This window comes from Triturus cristatus, chromosome 11 (genome assembly GCF_964204655.1).
Source record: "Triturus cristatus chromosome 11, aTriCri1.1, whole genome shotgun sequence".
Classification (NCBI taxonomy): domain Eukaryota; kingdom Metazoa; phylum Chordata; class Amphibia; order Caudata; family Salamandridae; genus Triturus; species Triturus cristatus.
Window position 1 is genome coordinate 317,568,662 of NC_140594.1, and position 16,934 is coordinate 317,585,595.

General features: G+C 42.0%; 1 protein-coding gene across 3 annotated transcripts in view; it reads right to left on the bottom strand.

The window, feature by feature from the left end:
* NOS1 (nitric oxide synthase 1) overlaps window positions 1-16,934 on the bottom strand; it is a 1,315,983-nt gene that overhangs the window by 662,610 nt on the left and 636,439 nt on the right. For all 3 annotated transcript variants that reach the window (XM_085636289.1, XM_085636287.1, XM_085636290.1), the window contains one exon: window positions 12,918-13,074. The gene's annotated coding sequence lies outside the window, so the exon portion shown is untranslated. The remainder of the gene's footprint in view (window positions 1-12,917; window positions 13,075-16,934) is intronic.

The window sequence follows — 16,934 nt, forward strand, 5'->3', positions numbered from 1 at the left end:
TGGCAGGCCTCAGACATGTTTAAAAAAGCTACTTAACATGGGTGTGGCTTACTGCCCAAGGAAGATGATGGTGTCCCTATGAAGCTCCGTGTGCCGGCACATGCAACAAGGGTACAGAGGTAGCTTTCATCATCTGCATGGCTATTCAGAATCCTCAACACTCATGAGGTGATGCAGCGCCTGTAACTACTTATTTTGTACGGAAGGAGCGCGTCTTCCAAGCTACTGGCAGAGCGCCTTTTTTTCTTCAGAGCATCTGCCATTTTGAACGGATTGGAGAGGCATTGCGGGTGCTGAAGTGGCATAGTGCTCGATAATGGAGACTCCTTAACTGCATTTCAAATACTTTCCTACATTTGATGGATACATTTGAGGATGTGTCAGCTTGTTTTTTCCTCTCTCATTCAGGAAAGTGGGGCTTCTTCCTGTCATTGAAGATTTTGTCATGAATAACATGTCTCTCATAAAAATGTGGTAATTTTATTTACTTTCATCTGCTTCATGAACGCCCTGTGGACCGGCAGAGTGTGAGCACCCCCTGTTGCATTTTCACTGCCTGGATATTCCACCTGTGACTGCTTTATCTTGTTTTTCACATAAACTGCAGCCAAAAGAGTCGCTTTCTTCTTATAATGGAAAGTTGGCCTTGACTAAACTTTATTTCATTTAAAGAGTGTGAACATTTCCATCACTTACTTCTGCTGTACATGTTATTTCATTGGCATATCTCATTTTTTCTTTCTTTCAGGAGTGATGCCTTCATAATTTTGACTTTCCCTTTCCTCTTCATAGGGTACGTAAGTGTTCACTTATTATTTATATCTTGCTACACCTCTGTATATTTCCACTAATCACCTTTGTACATATACAAACTTGCAAGACTTAAACAGCCTCGAAAGAACTAGCTTTTCAAGTATCTTAAACACTCTACTGTGGACCAATGGCATATTATAATGAAGGACCCATGTTCTTCTTCACACAGAGGTAGTTCCTCTGCTTCCACCTCTTCTTCTACCTCAATTCCTACACAACTAAATTCAAACAAGTCTTCAACCAAACGACTTAAAAATGATCCACAATCTCCTACAACAACTTTTCTCATTGCTTCAGTGGATATTCTGTTGGAGGAGATTAGGTCCCTGTGCCCTTTTATGGGAGAGACAAACATTAAATTACAATCTCGCAGTGACCAGTGGTTTCACATGGAGGAAAGGATGTCTGCAGCGGAGCACCAAATTACAACTCTCAACAAAACCTCCCTCATAGTGAGCACTCTCCAATCACAGGTCCTCACCCTACAGAAGGATTTCGAGGATCTTGTAAACCAGAACAGAAGGAATAACCTACGAATTTATGGTCTCCCAGAGGGGACGGAGAGAATAGATCCTATCACATTCATTAAATCCTTTCTTCCTAAGCTACTTAACCTACCAGATGGGCCATCACTTAACATTCAACGTGCACACATGCTGGGCCACCCCTCTAGAGCAGCCTCTACTTCAAAAAACCTAGAGGAGTTATTCTCTATCTCTTGGAATATACATAGCTAATCCAGGTAATCTCTGCTGCCCAAAAAATAAAACGCATATCATGTTCGGGTCATGATCTTTACTTTTCCCAGGACTATGCCAAGAGTACTGCAGATCAAATTAAAGAATTCTTAAGTATGCGACCAACACTTCAAACCATTGGCGCTTGTTTGGCACTATTTCACCCGTGCCTCTTTAAAGTCACCTTCAAGAATAATACAACAGCATATGGGGATCCCAGTTAATTGAAGGCTTTTCTCCATTCATGTAGAACTGAAACAATGGACATATTCATATCTACTAAATACTAAACATAATGTTTATATTCAAATCTCATTTATGCATTGACAAATGTGTGATATAATTATCTATTCAGATGTTTTCATTCAAATACCCCGTTGTTGTTCATGAGCATAGATAGTTTACCTTATCTCATCCCAAGCTTCAATTCATTCTTCTTCCCACAGGCTAAGTGTACCCACATGTCCTTGTGCTGGTCTCCCGATCCATATCCTACAACCTGTTGTGCGCCTTGTTTCCCCTGTGGATTGGAAATGCCATTTTATCCATGTGGTCTTCCCCCCACCCTCATCACAGTATACCTAGGTATGTCCCCCTTCCAATATATTTGTGTTATTTTTAGGTCTACTTTTCTCTTTCCCTCAATTCCATGTACTCCCTCCTCCCTTTTACATTTTCCTTCCTCCTACATCTCACTTTTCTTCCCTTATTTCTCCCAACATTTTCCAACTATTATTGCACTGTTGTTCTTTACAATGTTCCATTTCTTCCCTCTTACACCCGCTTACATGGTTATCATCTTTCTCTTACACAACTCTGTCTGATTTTATATTTCTTATTGTTCTTTTTCGATGGATTAACATTTTTTTTATCCTGGAATGTAAGAGGTTAACATTTTCCAATTAATCAACATAGTCCTGACGCATTTATCAAAACTTGGTGCACAGATTACTTATTTTGCAAAAATCTCATTTAACTGAGAATTAATCTTTGAAATTAAAGAGGGGGTGGATAGGTGAAGAATTCTTGTCACCAGGAACCGGTAAGAAGAATGGTGTTGTAATCCTTTGATCTATTTGGCTGAAGAACCGGGAGTTTTTTGCAATAGCTCTCCTCAGGGTCGCTTAAATGCAATGAGGAGAAGTCGAAAATTCTCCTGTACAGGACATTTCCCCCCCCACCAGTTCCAGTTCCGAGAATCTCTATGGCCAGCTGAGTTTCCCATGCCTGCCTCTTTGGGGCAACCTGCAAAAAATCAGGGAGTTTGGTTTGAGGAAAATCTTTCCTTCTCTATCCAGATAAAGAAGCTGATGGGGTCCTGCTTCGGGCTACTTAAGACTCTCAAGAAATTTCTCCTGCTTTTCCCTAGAGCAGCTAAGGAAACAGTGGTTCGGGCTTTGATACTCTGTCAACCTGACTATGCAAATGCTCTCTGTGCCGGCTTGCCGGACTATCTTCTTCGGAAACTGCAGGCTCTCCAGAATGCTGAGGTTAGACTTGTGTTTAACATCCCCATGAGAAGCAGTGTTCGGCAGTATCTGCGTCACCTACACTGGCTGCCGGTGGCCAATCGCGTCAAGCATTGACTTTGGCCCATTGCGCTCTGTACGCCCTGGGTCCTGTGTATCTCCGGAAGAGGTTCCTGTTTTACACCCCTGCCAGACACCTTCGATCATCATCTCAGTTCCTGCCCTATACTCCTCACTTTTGTCTCACAAGAATGGGGAGCAGCTCACTTGTTGTGAGAGCGGCTATGATCTGGAACTCACTTCCGTTGGCTCTCCGCAGTATTCAGGATTTCGGTCTTTTAAAAAGAAGACTGAAGACCTACCTGTTTGACTAACTTTATCACCACTTCTCGGCATCCACTCCTCTTCTCCTTGGGCTCGCGCCGGGATACTCCTTGGAGTATCTGCGCGCGTTATACGATTGAATAATATAACAAATGCCTCCATATCCAATTCATACTACAGGAAATTGAGGTTGTTGGTCGATGGATATTGCTTAATCTATTGATCGATAAAGTGCCTGTTGCTTTATTAATGTATATGGGCCCACTTCTCCAGACTGGCCATTTTGGTCTAACTTCACTAAAAAACTCTTAAAACACCCGGGTGATAATTTCTTTCTTGCTGGAAACTGAAATCAACTTGTTTATCCATTTACGGATAGACAATTACATCACACTATATCTCTAACAGACCGGAAAAAGCTTTTCTCCACGCTCTTAAACGAAATCTAACAGATGCTTGGAGTAATCCCACATTGAGTGAATACTCATTTTTCTCTGGCACATCACACACAATCACAGTTTGATTATATCTTTTTCACATATTTTAACCCAGAACTTACATTCCGCAGATATGGGTTCTAGTTTGATATCTGATCATTCCCAGGTGTAAATACAATTAGATCATTTGCCCAAGTCCATATCCCCAAAGCAGTGGAGATTTAATAACTCCCTGCTACTAGATTCTGCATTGCCCTCCTCATTTACCTCTTTCTTTCATGAATACTTTTGTTTTACTCATACAACAGACATCACCTTCCATACCATTTGGGATGCAGCTAAGGCTTTAGCTCACAACTTTATAATCAACTTTATATCCAAAAAAACTGAAACTCTCCCCAAATCAATCCAAGCAAATTTTAGAAGATAAAGTGGTTAGAGCATGCATATTACACCTCTGGAACACAACGATCATTACAAAAACGTATTAAGGCCAAACTCCACTTTAATACGTTATCAACTGATACCCTGTCCTCTTAGCCTCTTAAATTTAGCGCCAAATTTTATGGTGGACAAAATGAATCTGGGAAGCTGATAGCAAATCATCTCAAAATCAAGCAACAGCAACTACAAATTGAATCAATTACAGATTAAACTAACACTTCTCATCAAAAAGATAAAAAAATCCTAAACCAATGTAAACACTGAAAAAATCTGTACACACCAGAATATTCTCCACCGGACTCTGAAATTCTGCACCGTTCATCGTCTATACAGAAACCTCTTCATTCACCTTTGATTTTTCTACCCTAGAATCAGATATCACAGAACCAGATCTTAATACTTCATTATTCGACTAAAAAAAGATAAAACTCTGGGGCCGGATGGTTTCACTGTTGAATTTTATACACATTTCTCCAAACTACTCCTCCACAAATTACATACCCTTAGTCAGTCCTTCACCCATTCTTCTACATCACCAGGCTTCTTTCTTGATGCCCTTATTTGTTTTATTCCAAAGGAGAGAAAAGAATCACAATATTGTAAAAAGTATCGACCTTTACCTCTTAATATAGACTACAATTTTTTTCACATACGATTAGATGCTTCTTCACCTAATATACAAGAAGTTCTTCAATCTTATTGGCTTTCCACATTTGATAATATTTTTTGTATATTATATTTTTCTGTATACATTACTTCTTTTATGCACTCTCACCAGACAATTTGCATAAATCATGTATGACCCCTCCCCATTATGTATTTGTTCTGACTTTTAATTTTCTAATGTAATACGTATTTTAAGTAGTGAATCTTTTTGGCTGTATCTCATTTACTATAATAAACTTCTGCTTTTAAAACATAAAAAGGCTACTTAAGTGGATGGCACAATGAGTGCTACAGGCACACTATTTGCATTTAATTTACTGTCCCTGGGTACATGTAGTACCACTTTACTAGGGTCTTACAAGTAAACTGAACATGCTGTTTGGGTGTAAGCCAATTTGACCATATTTAGAGGAGTAAGTACAAGCACTTTAGCATTGGTTAGCAGTGGGAAAGTGCACAGAATCCTACAGTCAACAAATTCAGAAAAACAGGAGGGTTGAAGTCAAAAGGACTACAGGACTACAAACCAGGGGTTTCAGGTCTAACACTGCCCCTAACATTAGATGAGCGAGACTTTTAATTAGCAAAATTAATTATTCCTATAACAGCTGCAGAGTGAAGGATAGTGGATTATAAGTAGGTGGGGTATTCACTTTCAATAATACCATAATCACTAATAGCTCCAGTCAAGTCTCAATAAATTAATCCTTTCAACCCTTGGCAGTCAGGCATAACATAAGAGACCGGTATGTGTAAAGCATTTAATTCACCACCACAGCAAATAAGTAATAGACACAAAACAATAAAAATCTAACACCCACTTATAACAATAGAGAATATTTATAGCTTCAAAGCTCCATTAAAACTATAAAAATCCGTGAAGGGAACCGGAGATATGAATTTTTAAAAATTAATCAAACAATTGTGCATTCTAGCACCAAAAAGCTTAAAGCACCACTTGGGGCTACATGGTCACTCTGAACCAGAACAAAGAAAGGTTTAGGCCGACCGCGATACAGCAAAGGTCAGATCGTCTGTGTGCTAGGTCCCAGTCAAAAGGTTACCTTTGGACCTAGTCTTTTTCCTGGAGCTTCTCTCTCTCTCTCTCTCTCAACAGGCTTGTTGGCTGGTCCGCAGGCTTCTTGGATCCAAAGTTTGATTTGACGATGGTTGTCTGCTGCAGCTCAATGTCTCGGTGAACCTCTGAAAGTCTTTTTCCTCAGTGAAGAGGAGCTCTGGTGCTTTCAGCAGGACAAACCAGCACAGTCAGGCTGAACTGTGAGTCAAAAGCAGTGGCTTGACTCTCAAAGTTGAGCTTGTCTCCCCCTGGAACCTTTCTGTAAAACTTTGCAAAAGTTTCAAAACTTTTAAATCTTGACGTTTCTTGGTTGCCTTGAGGAAAATAAGTGTCCACAAGCTCTCTCTAAAGGTTCAGTCATTCTGGGTTGCCTCCAGGGGACTAGGATTCAATTTCTCAAAATGCACCTGCACAGTCCAGGAAAAATCCAGTTGCAGCTGGTCAGGGGTGATGCTCTCTTTGGGCATGCAGGTGACTTCTTCCAGCTCTGTTGTACCCATTGCTTATTTTGGAAATCCACTTGTTGAGTCAGGCACAGTCCTTTCTTTGTGGAGCATTGCGAGTGCAGCAGGTGTGTTCCTTTTGAGTGCAAACCTTCTGTGCTGATGTCCAAGGATTGCAGGAGGGAAGTCCTCCTTTTGTTACATGCAGTGTTCTGAGTAACTCCTGCAACTTTCACATATTTATTCTCCATTCTGGGCTGCCAAGGGCAATAGGGGTAAATTTACCTCCATCTCCTATGACCACTTGCTTTTAAGTGTGGCATATATTTGACCCAGAATGCACTGTTCTTCAAAAATCAAACTGGAGAAAATCTCTCCTTGGTGTGTGTCTGTGGAACCCACACCTGTGTGGCTGACATTTGACTACACTCCCCTCTCCTAATCTAATTAGGGGGGGCTCCCATCTGGTTAGGGATCAAGGATGTGGGGGCTGTCATGGGTTTTATGACATCTGTTTTCCTGCCTTTGAAGTCCAGTTTATCTCCCCAGCCCCCTTCCCTTTCCTGGCTTCTCCAGGAAGCAAATATCCAACCACAAAATGGCTGTATTGTTTCAGCCCCAGGCCTCTTCACACATACTCAGGGAGTAGCTTGGCTAAAGCTGTCAAAGGCTGGCCAATCAGAAGAAGCTGCTAAAGGAGGTAACTTAAGGATAGTAAGTTCTAAAGCTACAGTCCTGTAATAGTTATATTAAACTAGGGGTGGGCGATCAACTTCACACAGCTGGCGGAGTTCAGAGTTTTGCCCACTCTACATTATGCTTGTAACGCAGAGTTCTGGCAAAAGTTGGGGAGCGAGAACTGACATCCCCTAGAGAGATTTGCAGGCGCTACGACGGCACATGGTAAAATGTTCTCAGCGCAGGTGGCCGTAACCGTTCGTTGTGAGAAAACTGCTGCTCAAATAGAAAATCTCCTCGAGTGGCAGCAAAGAAGCAGCGCCCTTTGGCACGACGCGTGGTACCATTCACACTGATTTTAAAGCACAGGACAAGGTCCTGGTGCTAAGAATCAGTGCAAGGAGTGCGGCATGCCAATTCCAGTCGCTTGCGGAACTTGGCAAAATCTCACTTAGATTCCATGTAACACTGCAGATTTTCACAGAGTGAAACTCCACGAGTTCCACCCACCTGTCCAACCTTGGCATGGTGGCGGAATGAATGTGACCATTAATTTGATAGTTTGAATGATATTGCTAGGTAGCTCCAAAGCAGAGATATACTTTATTAAGTTTAATAAAGCCTTCACCGTGTTAGCCTACGGGGCTAGCAGCACTACAATAGGGAAAATGGCTTTGGCTGTTCTTCCATACCAGGGCATATAAAACAACTTTTATATTGTCCCTGCTTTCTTTAACTATGCATCCTACCCTAGGGGCACTGAGGGTGGAACTTAGGGGTGATTTATAAATAATAAATGGGTAGTTTTGGACTCTGGAAGTACTTTTAATTCCAAAGTCCGATTTGGCCTTAAATTGATTTTAAAACCAGCCAGCAAGACAAGGCTGGCTTTAAAATAACACTAGGCAAAACCAAAGGGGTTGATGGACGGAGTGTTGAACATTGCAAGCACTCACCCTCAGTCAACTGATCTGGGTTTAATCCATCATCATTCCTTAGCTCACTCCGCCACCCCAGTTCAGACATGGCCATATGCAAAGCAGTCTGACCCTGCGCCTCATGGGAACAGTCCAGCCCGAACTGCCAAGCCAGGTCTTCCCTGGACCGGAAACAAGCATCCTGGGACCAGTTTCTGGCTAATCAGCCATCATCAGCCAGGCTAGCTTGAATCCAGAGCAAAGTGAGCAAGGGACCCACGTCTGGGCATACCCTGCCAACTTAGGGCGAACATAGCAAAACCAAATGACACTAGCCACCACAGCAGTGCACACTTAGGTGCATTAAATCCACTGGGGTCTCTAAACCTACGTGCCCTACCATATAGTTGGGACTTAAAGGTAGGTTGTCTTGGCCAATTAGAATTATACCAGTTACCATATACCTTAAGAGGACCGAGCACTGGCCCTGGTCAGCAGAGCCATGGCACTTTGAGTCATCAACCACCAGCATCAGTCAAAATAAATGGGGGTGATCAAGACAACAAGGAAGACGTTCCTACAGTGCAACCTGTGTTCCAAAAAACAAAGGCTAACTTTGGCATTATGGTTAACTTTACTGGCTTTATGATCTGTGCAGTTTTCAGGATGCTTGACGGTAGGAAATTCACCTTTTCTACATAATCACTCATGATTTTTCCCCTTTCAAGGGATCCTATATTTATGCTGGCTTTAGAACGCAGTGCACTTTACCCCTGTTAGCAAATAATACAGTGCCTGTCCTTCCCCATTAAACAGAATTGAATTGGCATAGTCCTAATTGGTATTTTCAACTTGCTTATAAGTCCTTAGTATATCATACAAGATGTACCCATCGCATTAAAGTTACACTGCCACTAGTGGACTGCAGCACCTATTGTGTCATTGACTACAGTGATAGTGCAAACATGGCTTAAGGCCTATCAGTGTAGCCTGATTGTAGCACTGTAATAACCACAAATCAACCCTTTGACAGGACAAGATCTTCCCTTTCAATATTTACAAGTCTCCCCTATGTAGGCCTTAGAGGCATATACGGCAGGATGCATTGTATTTAAAGATAGGATATGTAGAAAGTGATTGTTAACATGATTTTACAGTGACTTGCATTCCAAAGGTATTTTATATTTTACTAGGGATCGGTGGAACTTGCGGATCTATACTCCGCGGAATTCATAAAAATTCTGAGATTCCGCAGAGTTCAACCCACCGAAAAAGTATAGACCTCTGCATTTTCAAACCAACAAGTTGCCTCTAATCGCTTTAACTAATAATTTTATGAATGATAGATGCGAGGGGGCTCAGGCACTCCACCCTTAGAAGGCTGACCTGACCAGGATGGGAGGAACAGCTCGACAGGCAACTTCTACAACAAGCATTTGCAATGCAATAGGTCTCGCATTTTTTTAGAGTTAGAGCTATTGGCGTTGTAAGTGTAAATATTTTATACTTCGGTGTTTAGTACTAGTGGATGGATGTCATAGCAATTGTGTGTTTTACAATTAATCTAAATGGAAGCGTGTTGATCGTGGGTTCTGGTGTATGGGGCTTACTGTGATACAGTTTAAAGCAATCCTGGCTTTTTTTAGCAAATGGATACTGTGCAGTTATTACATAAAGGGAAATGCCGCGTATGGACATATTGAATCCAAGAGGATAGGAGTCACTCGATTCTTTTATTTGTGGGCATTCATTAAGGTTAAGCAGTGTGATGAATGGGCATCTGAGCGCACGACAAAGGAGACACTGCCGTCATTGGAGCGAGCATCATAACGATAGAACCGGAGGGACACATGTGTGCATGCATCCTGTTGTCTCACCGCGGGAAGCCGGCACCCTCGACTGGTGTATGGACCCGGACTTGGAAAAGCATTGGTGAACGGAGCCGCCATCTCTCGCAGGCATCGCGCTCGGATACACTGTCCCCAAAGCTTACAGGACTGCGGCCTTGCATTACAGTGAAGCTATCCGAAGGCATGCTCATCTGTCAGAATACTTTAGATTTACCGTGTTTTATGTGGTGTAAACAGAGACTCCTTTCCTGTACTCCCCGAGCAGGGCTTTGTTTGAGGCGGCTGCAGTGCCGGGCGGCCTTGGAGGCCATTAACGCCTCATAACATTGCAGGGAACAGCAAACTTAGTCTGACTTCCCTTGTCCATGAGAGCCCAGAATCTCAGTTCTGTTTGTTCTTTCACATTCATTTCCCTCGCAGGGTAGAAAGGAATCTAAACACAGCTCTTCCTCGAGGGACGCAGTGAAACAATTATTGTGTCTCTTGGAGAGGGGAAGAAGGCCCCATAATAAACCCTCTTCGGCCGCGAGCTGCGCCAGTCGCACAACCAACCCGACTTCCACAGTCTTAATTCTGCATAGCAGGGTGGTTGCGTTTTTCAACTCCTTTAAATGCCAGATCACGTGTTGAAGGGCAGCTCAAAACCTGCATTGGCAGTTGCTATCACAACACTGCGCCCACGGTTATCTTGGAAATGTATTTAAAATAGAATCTTTACTTTGCCTTTTAAAAACGAGTTCTCGTGCAGGTCAAATCAATAAAAACAAATTATTAAATTGGGAAACACTGGTGCAGCACAAATGTAACAATGTCGTACTTTACAATTCTCTAGTCCCTCCTCTTACAGACCCTCACTTACTCCCATTTAGGGGGCTCTCTCTCACTTAGGGCGTCAGATTTCGAGTCACACTGGAATCCACTTTGGGGTACAAATGGGAGTTTAAGCCTGATATGGGAGGAAAGTTTTGAGATAATTACGTCACACCTGCTATTTTATTTAAATACATTTCATCAGGAAAAATCTGGCCAAATGTTTCGGATTAAAACAAAATGGTTGGAAAGAGGCAAACTTTGGATTTGGAAGCGCAGTTGCTGATGAACATAGAATCAGAGGAAGATGGCGGGCGGAAAAGCGACGAGCGGACAGAACAATAAAAAAAAAATAGTTCTCCTTAATTAACAGAAAAGCAATGCAAACGAAAGGACACTGTACTAGACCGGTGCTCCTTTGAGGAAAAACGGAAGTGATGTATTGCCTCAGAACGAATTAGGAGGCAGTGAAGAAGAGGCATAAAGAAGTTGAACCAATGGTAAGTAGCATAAAGGAATAGGTTTGTATTATTGATTACAAAAGGTGTTGCAGACAGCGCGTGCGCGCTGATGCTCGACCTAAAACTCATTGCAGTCACTGCTCAGATTTAAAATAGAGGTCAATTAACGTGCTTACGATCTTGTAACGGAGGCGACAAACATCAAGACAAACATGCTCACGTGGACATTTATGAATAGTATTATTAAAAAGTTATGCTATCAAATTGTGGTGCCTTCAAATAAACTGCATTTACCCGCCTTTCCATGCGTGCGCATCCCTGGTTGACAATATGGTAAATAATTAATGACCATTAATGTAGCTCACTTAACGAAATGAAAGGGCTCTAGGTGAATGCCTTTAATAACACTTCTATGAAATAGGACCAGTTACAATGCAAACTTTTACAACGCATGCCTTTACTATGTGGTTTTTACATCGACACATCCATTACAACGCATGATTTTACAACGCATGCCATCACAACGTATTTTTAAAAACTACTATTACTATTCCCACTCCAGTGAGTGCAACAGTAGGGTAAGTGTTGGATAATGTAGGGGTAAAAATTACTATTCCCACTCCAGTGAGCGCAAAAGTAGGGTAAGTGTTGGATAGTGTAGGAGTAAAAATTACTATTTCCCATTACTTACCTTATAATGCATTGTAATGGCATGCGTTGTAGTGGCATGCGTTGTAATGGCATGCGTTGTAGTGACAGGCGTAACGGCAGCGTTGTAATGGCATGCGTTGTAAAGGCTGTTGTGTTGTAATGACTGCATTGTAATGGTTGTTTCCCCTTCTCTGTGTCCCTTCTTGGCGGCTTAAAGTGATAGCTTTCACTCCTCTTAACCAAACCACACTGATGGCTTCATTTACAAGCCCACTGCTCTGCTGGTGCATCACTTTTTTTTGATGCACTGGCTGCGCAATGGGCTTGCCCATATTTACAAGGCCATGAAAAGTCACCCTGCGTGACTTTTCATGGCCGTGTTAATATGGGCCGCTTTCACGCATTACTCTGCTTGAAAGGGGCGTTCCATGGGTGTTGCTGTTCCCACACAACATTCATAGAACCCGACACATTCCCAGGTTAACAACGTTCCGTAAAGCTGGAAATGCGTCTGAATACTACACCTCCGCAAGGGAGGTATAGTAGTGACGCAACAAGGAGAAATACTTTTATTTCTTGTTTTTTCTCCTTCTACGCATGCTGCATTTTGCAGAAAACACAAAGAGGAAATGACACAAATTAGTGTTTTTGTGCAGGAAAGTGTCCCTTCCTGCACTAAAACAATCATCACCGCAATGCAGCACTCTTGCAACATGACACAAGGGTGCCTGCGCTGGTAAATGGTAGCAAATTGTGCAGCCAGTTGTGCACCAGAGCAGGGGAAAGCACACAGATGCATTGTATAGATGTTAATACAACACATCCCTGTGCTTTTAAAATGACAGAGCTCGGCACAGCATATGGGCTTGCAGCGCACCGCTGAGTCATTTTGTAATAAATGAGGCCCCGAATTTGGATAAAAGTGCAGTATAGCCTATCAAATGTTTCTCTGTTGAATTTGAGTTTTTGTTTCACGTATCAGATGGTAGATTGTCACATTAAAATCTGGAATCACTTGTTGAACGTTTTAGAAAAAGCGTAAAGCACAAGCAGTAGCGGCCAGTGTCCTTGCAAAGTGTCGGGCCGGCTGGAGTGAGACGACGGATAACCAAAATATAAATAAATAGAAAAGAACTTACCCCACCTCCCCCGACGCTCCTCTCTGGCTCGGTGCACTGCAGGCACAGGCTCCCAGGATAGAAATAGAGAAGAGACAGCCTAGTCTTCTTCATTAGGTGTCTTCAATTTCTACTGCAGCTTCTAGAACTTCTTGTCGCAGTAAATAGTGTGTTTAAACTGAAAAACAAATTAACACATTACTAAGGACAAAATTTTCTCTGTATTCTCTAGTAAATATTTGCACTCTTCAGCTAATTAACATACCCTTAAGAGACTGGCTATTGCCTCTCTTCTTGTTAGTAGAATTAAGTTTCCAGACTATGTCGCTCACTAGGATTTCTTGGAAACTCAATGAGGTATCAATTAGACCTACAAGCTAAGGTAAGTCTTAGTATTCATTATTTCATTTCACCAAATATATTACATTCTTATTAGTTTGTCTTTACTATTTTCTGTAACCTAAATCCTTTCTCTTATGTACTCTCCACAGGTGCTGAGAGACTGTAAGGCAACACTGAAGAGACACAATAAATGTAAGTAATGTCATCAGCAAGCAAGCATTATATAATACGACTCTTTCTCTCGAAGGTACTTGCGTGACTGCTCAGGAAGACGCTTGGAGATTCGGTGAGTATATCTTGTACAGGAAGTCTCTAAACTGGAACAATACGCTCTAAAAACGTCTCCGTAACTTTTTTCTTTTCTTTCTCTTGAAGGCTTTTTCTTCTGGCTGTGAACACACCCAACGAGCAACGGAACACTATTGCTACCGACGGGTATGCGCAACGAAACAATAACTACTCTTACTTCTACTACGTGCACGAACACTGAAACGCTGCTAGTCTTCTGACTGGATTTGGTGAAGTGCGCAGTTTAGACGATGCGTGTGAGCCTCACACTTTTCTCTAGTTCTCACGCTCACAGTCAGAAGACTGGAGCGCTAACCCTTGCATGGCAGCCATCTTGGAGGACTGCAAGCTCACCAACTCAGTCCATGACGCATCTTAACGCTCCCTCTGGGGACAGGAACAACCCGGGCTCCTCCTCATCTTGTTAAAGGAGACTGCCCCCACCAACTAGCAGGTATGACCTTGCTTTTTGCCTTGATTCCCGACAATAAATCACAGACTCATCTAAATTAAACAATGACATTATGCAATGAAGGAGTAGATAGAGTAAGAGACAAAAGTTTAAGCAAATATTTATGCCAAACAGAATATACCTAAGGGAGGAATAGATGGAGACAATAGAGTCATCTAAAATATGCATCTCAAATATACCATTGACGGAGTGGATAGGTGGAGAGACAAAAGTTTCAGAGACAAATACATTAATATTTAGATTCTGCAATGATATAGGCTAGATACAAACCTATCGGTCTGTAGGAAAACCACCCCCTCGACCACGGAGATGATGGGGGTTCCCCGGAAAGAGAATCAGGGAACAAATGGTATAAGGACAGGAAACAAAAAAGGACAGGAACAGCTAGGCCTATCTGCAAACCGACAGACAGCGACGCATCTCCCCTCTTCTCTCTTGCCAGCCTAAGCTCTAAACCACACCCCTAAAGGCACCTTAGTTATACTCTCAAATTAATATGTCAATCCCACAATTGTTGCAATCTACCATCGAACTCACACAGGGATTGGTGGGCTTGGGAGGAGGTGTTGTCACACCACCAGGATTTCACCTTTTCTTCAACAACTTCGTTGTGAAAATGCATTCCCATGGTCTGAATCTTGGTTTGTTCTCACGTTCCCCATATAAGTTACAAATGTTAACATTCTCCTTTCACGAATTAACATTAATCGCAGAGTACATCTCCGGTCCCAAGCGTGGGTACAGTAGTTGGCAGTCTCCTGACACTCTGGCCTTCACTCTTTCATGTCATCTGCGGTGCATAGCGCGTCTTGCTTGCCTCGTGTCAGAACGGAAGCACTCATTGAAGCTTCCTCCCTCCCACATTGGACAAGTTAAGAAGATGGAGTCTCCATCCAGCACAGTAAAGTAGATGAAAATGAACATTTATAATTATTATATGATAATGAAACCTTCACTGTTTACCACCCACCTTTCACTATTCCTCATTAATGTTACCTAGCATAAGCTTAGTGCAAAGCAGCATTAATTATTACTTTAAAGCAGGATGCAACATGCAAAATACTTATGCACATGCGGCCTATTCGTGCAACTTCTTCCTTTCTTCCAAAGCACAAAAGTTACTACAATACTATGTAATTACGTGTTAGTTCAGGCATGCACAAAGCAGTTCCCTTATGTTTATGTTGGTGTACTTTAGTTTTACTACATCTACTTACTGTTAGTATATATTATGGGGGTATTCATTCGAGCAGGTTTCATTTTTGCGAAACCCTGCTCTATCAAGGGTTTACAGAGATCACCATTTTCCTACTAAAACACCATTTATTGCGATTCATTCCTGACCACAACTCGGCAAAACAGTACAATAACTGAACATTAGCGTGGTATAAATAAAGTATGGGGGACAGTTTTGTTTTTTAATGTCTAACTACTATCTGCAGAGGCAGCCAAACAACCTCATAACAGCCAGCCGCAGTGCATAGAGAGACAGATGCACATGAGGGGCCAGCGAGGCTTGACAGAGCAGCCACCTGTGCACTTGATCATTCTCTCTACGCCTAGAAAACTCTCAAACCACTACCAATAAAACATTCTCTGTGGTCTTCCACTTTCGTTCACAACCACTGTCTTGAACACTTTCTTGAAGGCCTCTTAAAAAGCCTTTCCTCGCCTGCTGCGTATGTCTTCACATGCAGTCGTTGTTTTGTAAAACTCGCATCACTTTACAGATTTGTTTCCAGTCCTGCAGGTCGGTGGGTGTACTTGGTTTCAGTGTCCTGAAGACCTCTCAAGGTACTGTACAATACTGCAGTGAACATAGGTTTCCTATTATTCTAGAGAGCGGTAAACACTTACTTGCAGGTTGAAAGCACCCGTCCAGAGCCAGTCACTTATCACTTTGATTTCACACAGTTTTCCATCTCTGCTTCTCAGGACAGCACCACACATCTAGACTGTATTTAGTCAGAGGAAGGAGTAGGGTATTCCTTGTGGTGCAGGGGGGAGGCGGTACAGGCCAGTTTGCACCTGCTTTACTTAAATGTCCCCTTAAAAATTCACGGTTCGCCGTTTTCCAATTCGCCCACCCCATGTGTCTTATTAGTGGCGCTGAAGGCAGGGGTGATGCGTTTTTATAAATTCAGAGACAAAAGTGTTCCACACTAAACTTACCTCTGCTTTTCAATCCCCTAGTACTCCGGGCAGTGGTTACATGTTAAATACTTGGCACCTCTGTGTAAATTAAAGGGCATGTAAACCCTGAGCCAGAAAGAGCTGGTTATAACTGCCCTTCGTACATAACTTTTCAAAATATTTCCAACTGCTCTGCAATAATATTTCAGAATCTATTTTGAGCCATAAAACAGGAAAACAATTGCACGACTGGCACAGACTTCACCCACAGAATATGCCACACGGCACTAACAGGGAAAACAGTAAACACTCTTGCTTCATCCAGACTTTTACCTGAATTCGAAGGATTGGATCAGATTACAACACTGGTGCTGATTAATTCCCCAGGCACAGTGGAGTGGCAGAATTTATTAGTAACTCTGCATTACAAGAGTAACACTGAATTACTAAATTACTAAATTCCTCCAATTCCGCTGGCTGAAATAAAAATTTCGCCCACCCCTATTTTTTACCTAGGTTGGACTAGATTATAATATTAATATTACTATTAGTGCATCATCAGGAATGGGACTACCTACAAAAATAATCAAACAACTATTTTCAATAGTTATTAAAAATCAAATTCAATGATGAAGTCAGAATTTGTATAAATATTTTGGAAAAGTAACTTTAGAAAGTTACCTTTTCCTTTTCTGAAGGTCCTGGAGGCTTGAATATTGAGGGTGCAGACTGTGAGCATCATTTTTTACAATAAGGCGCCAAATCCTGCTTAAATTTCAAATCTTGTTTGGCAGGTCTGCTGG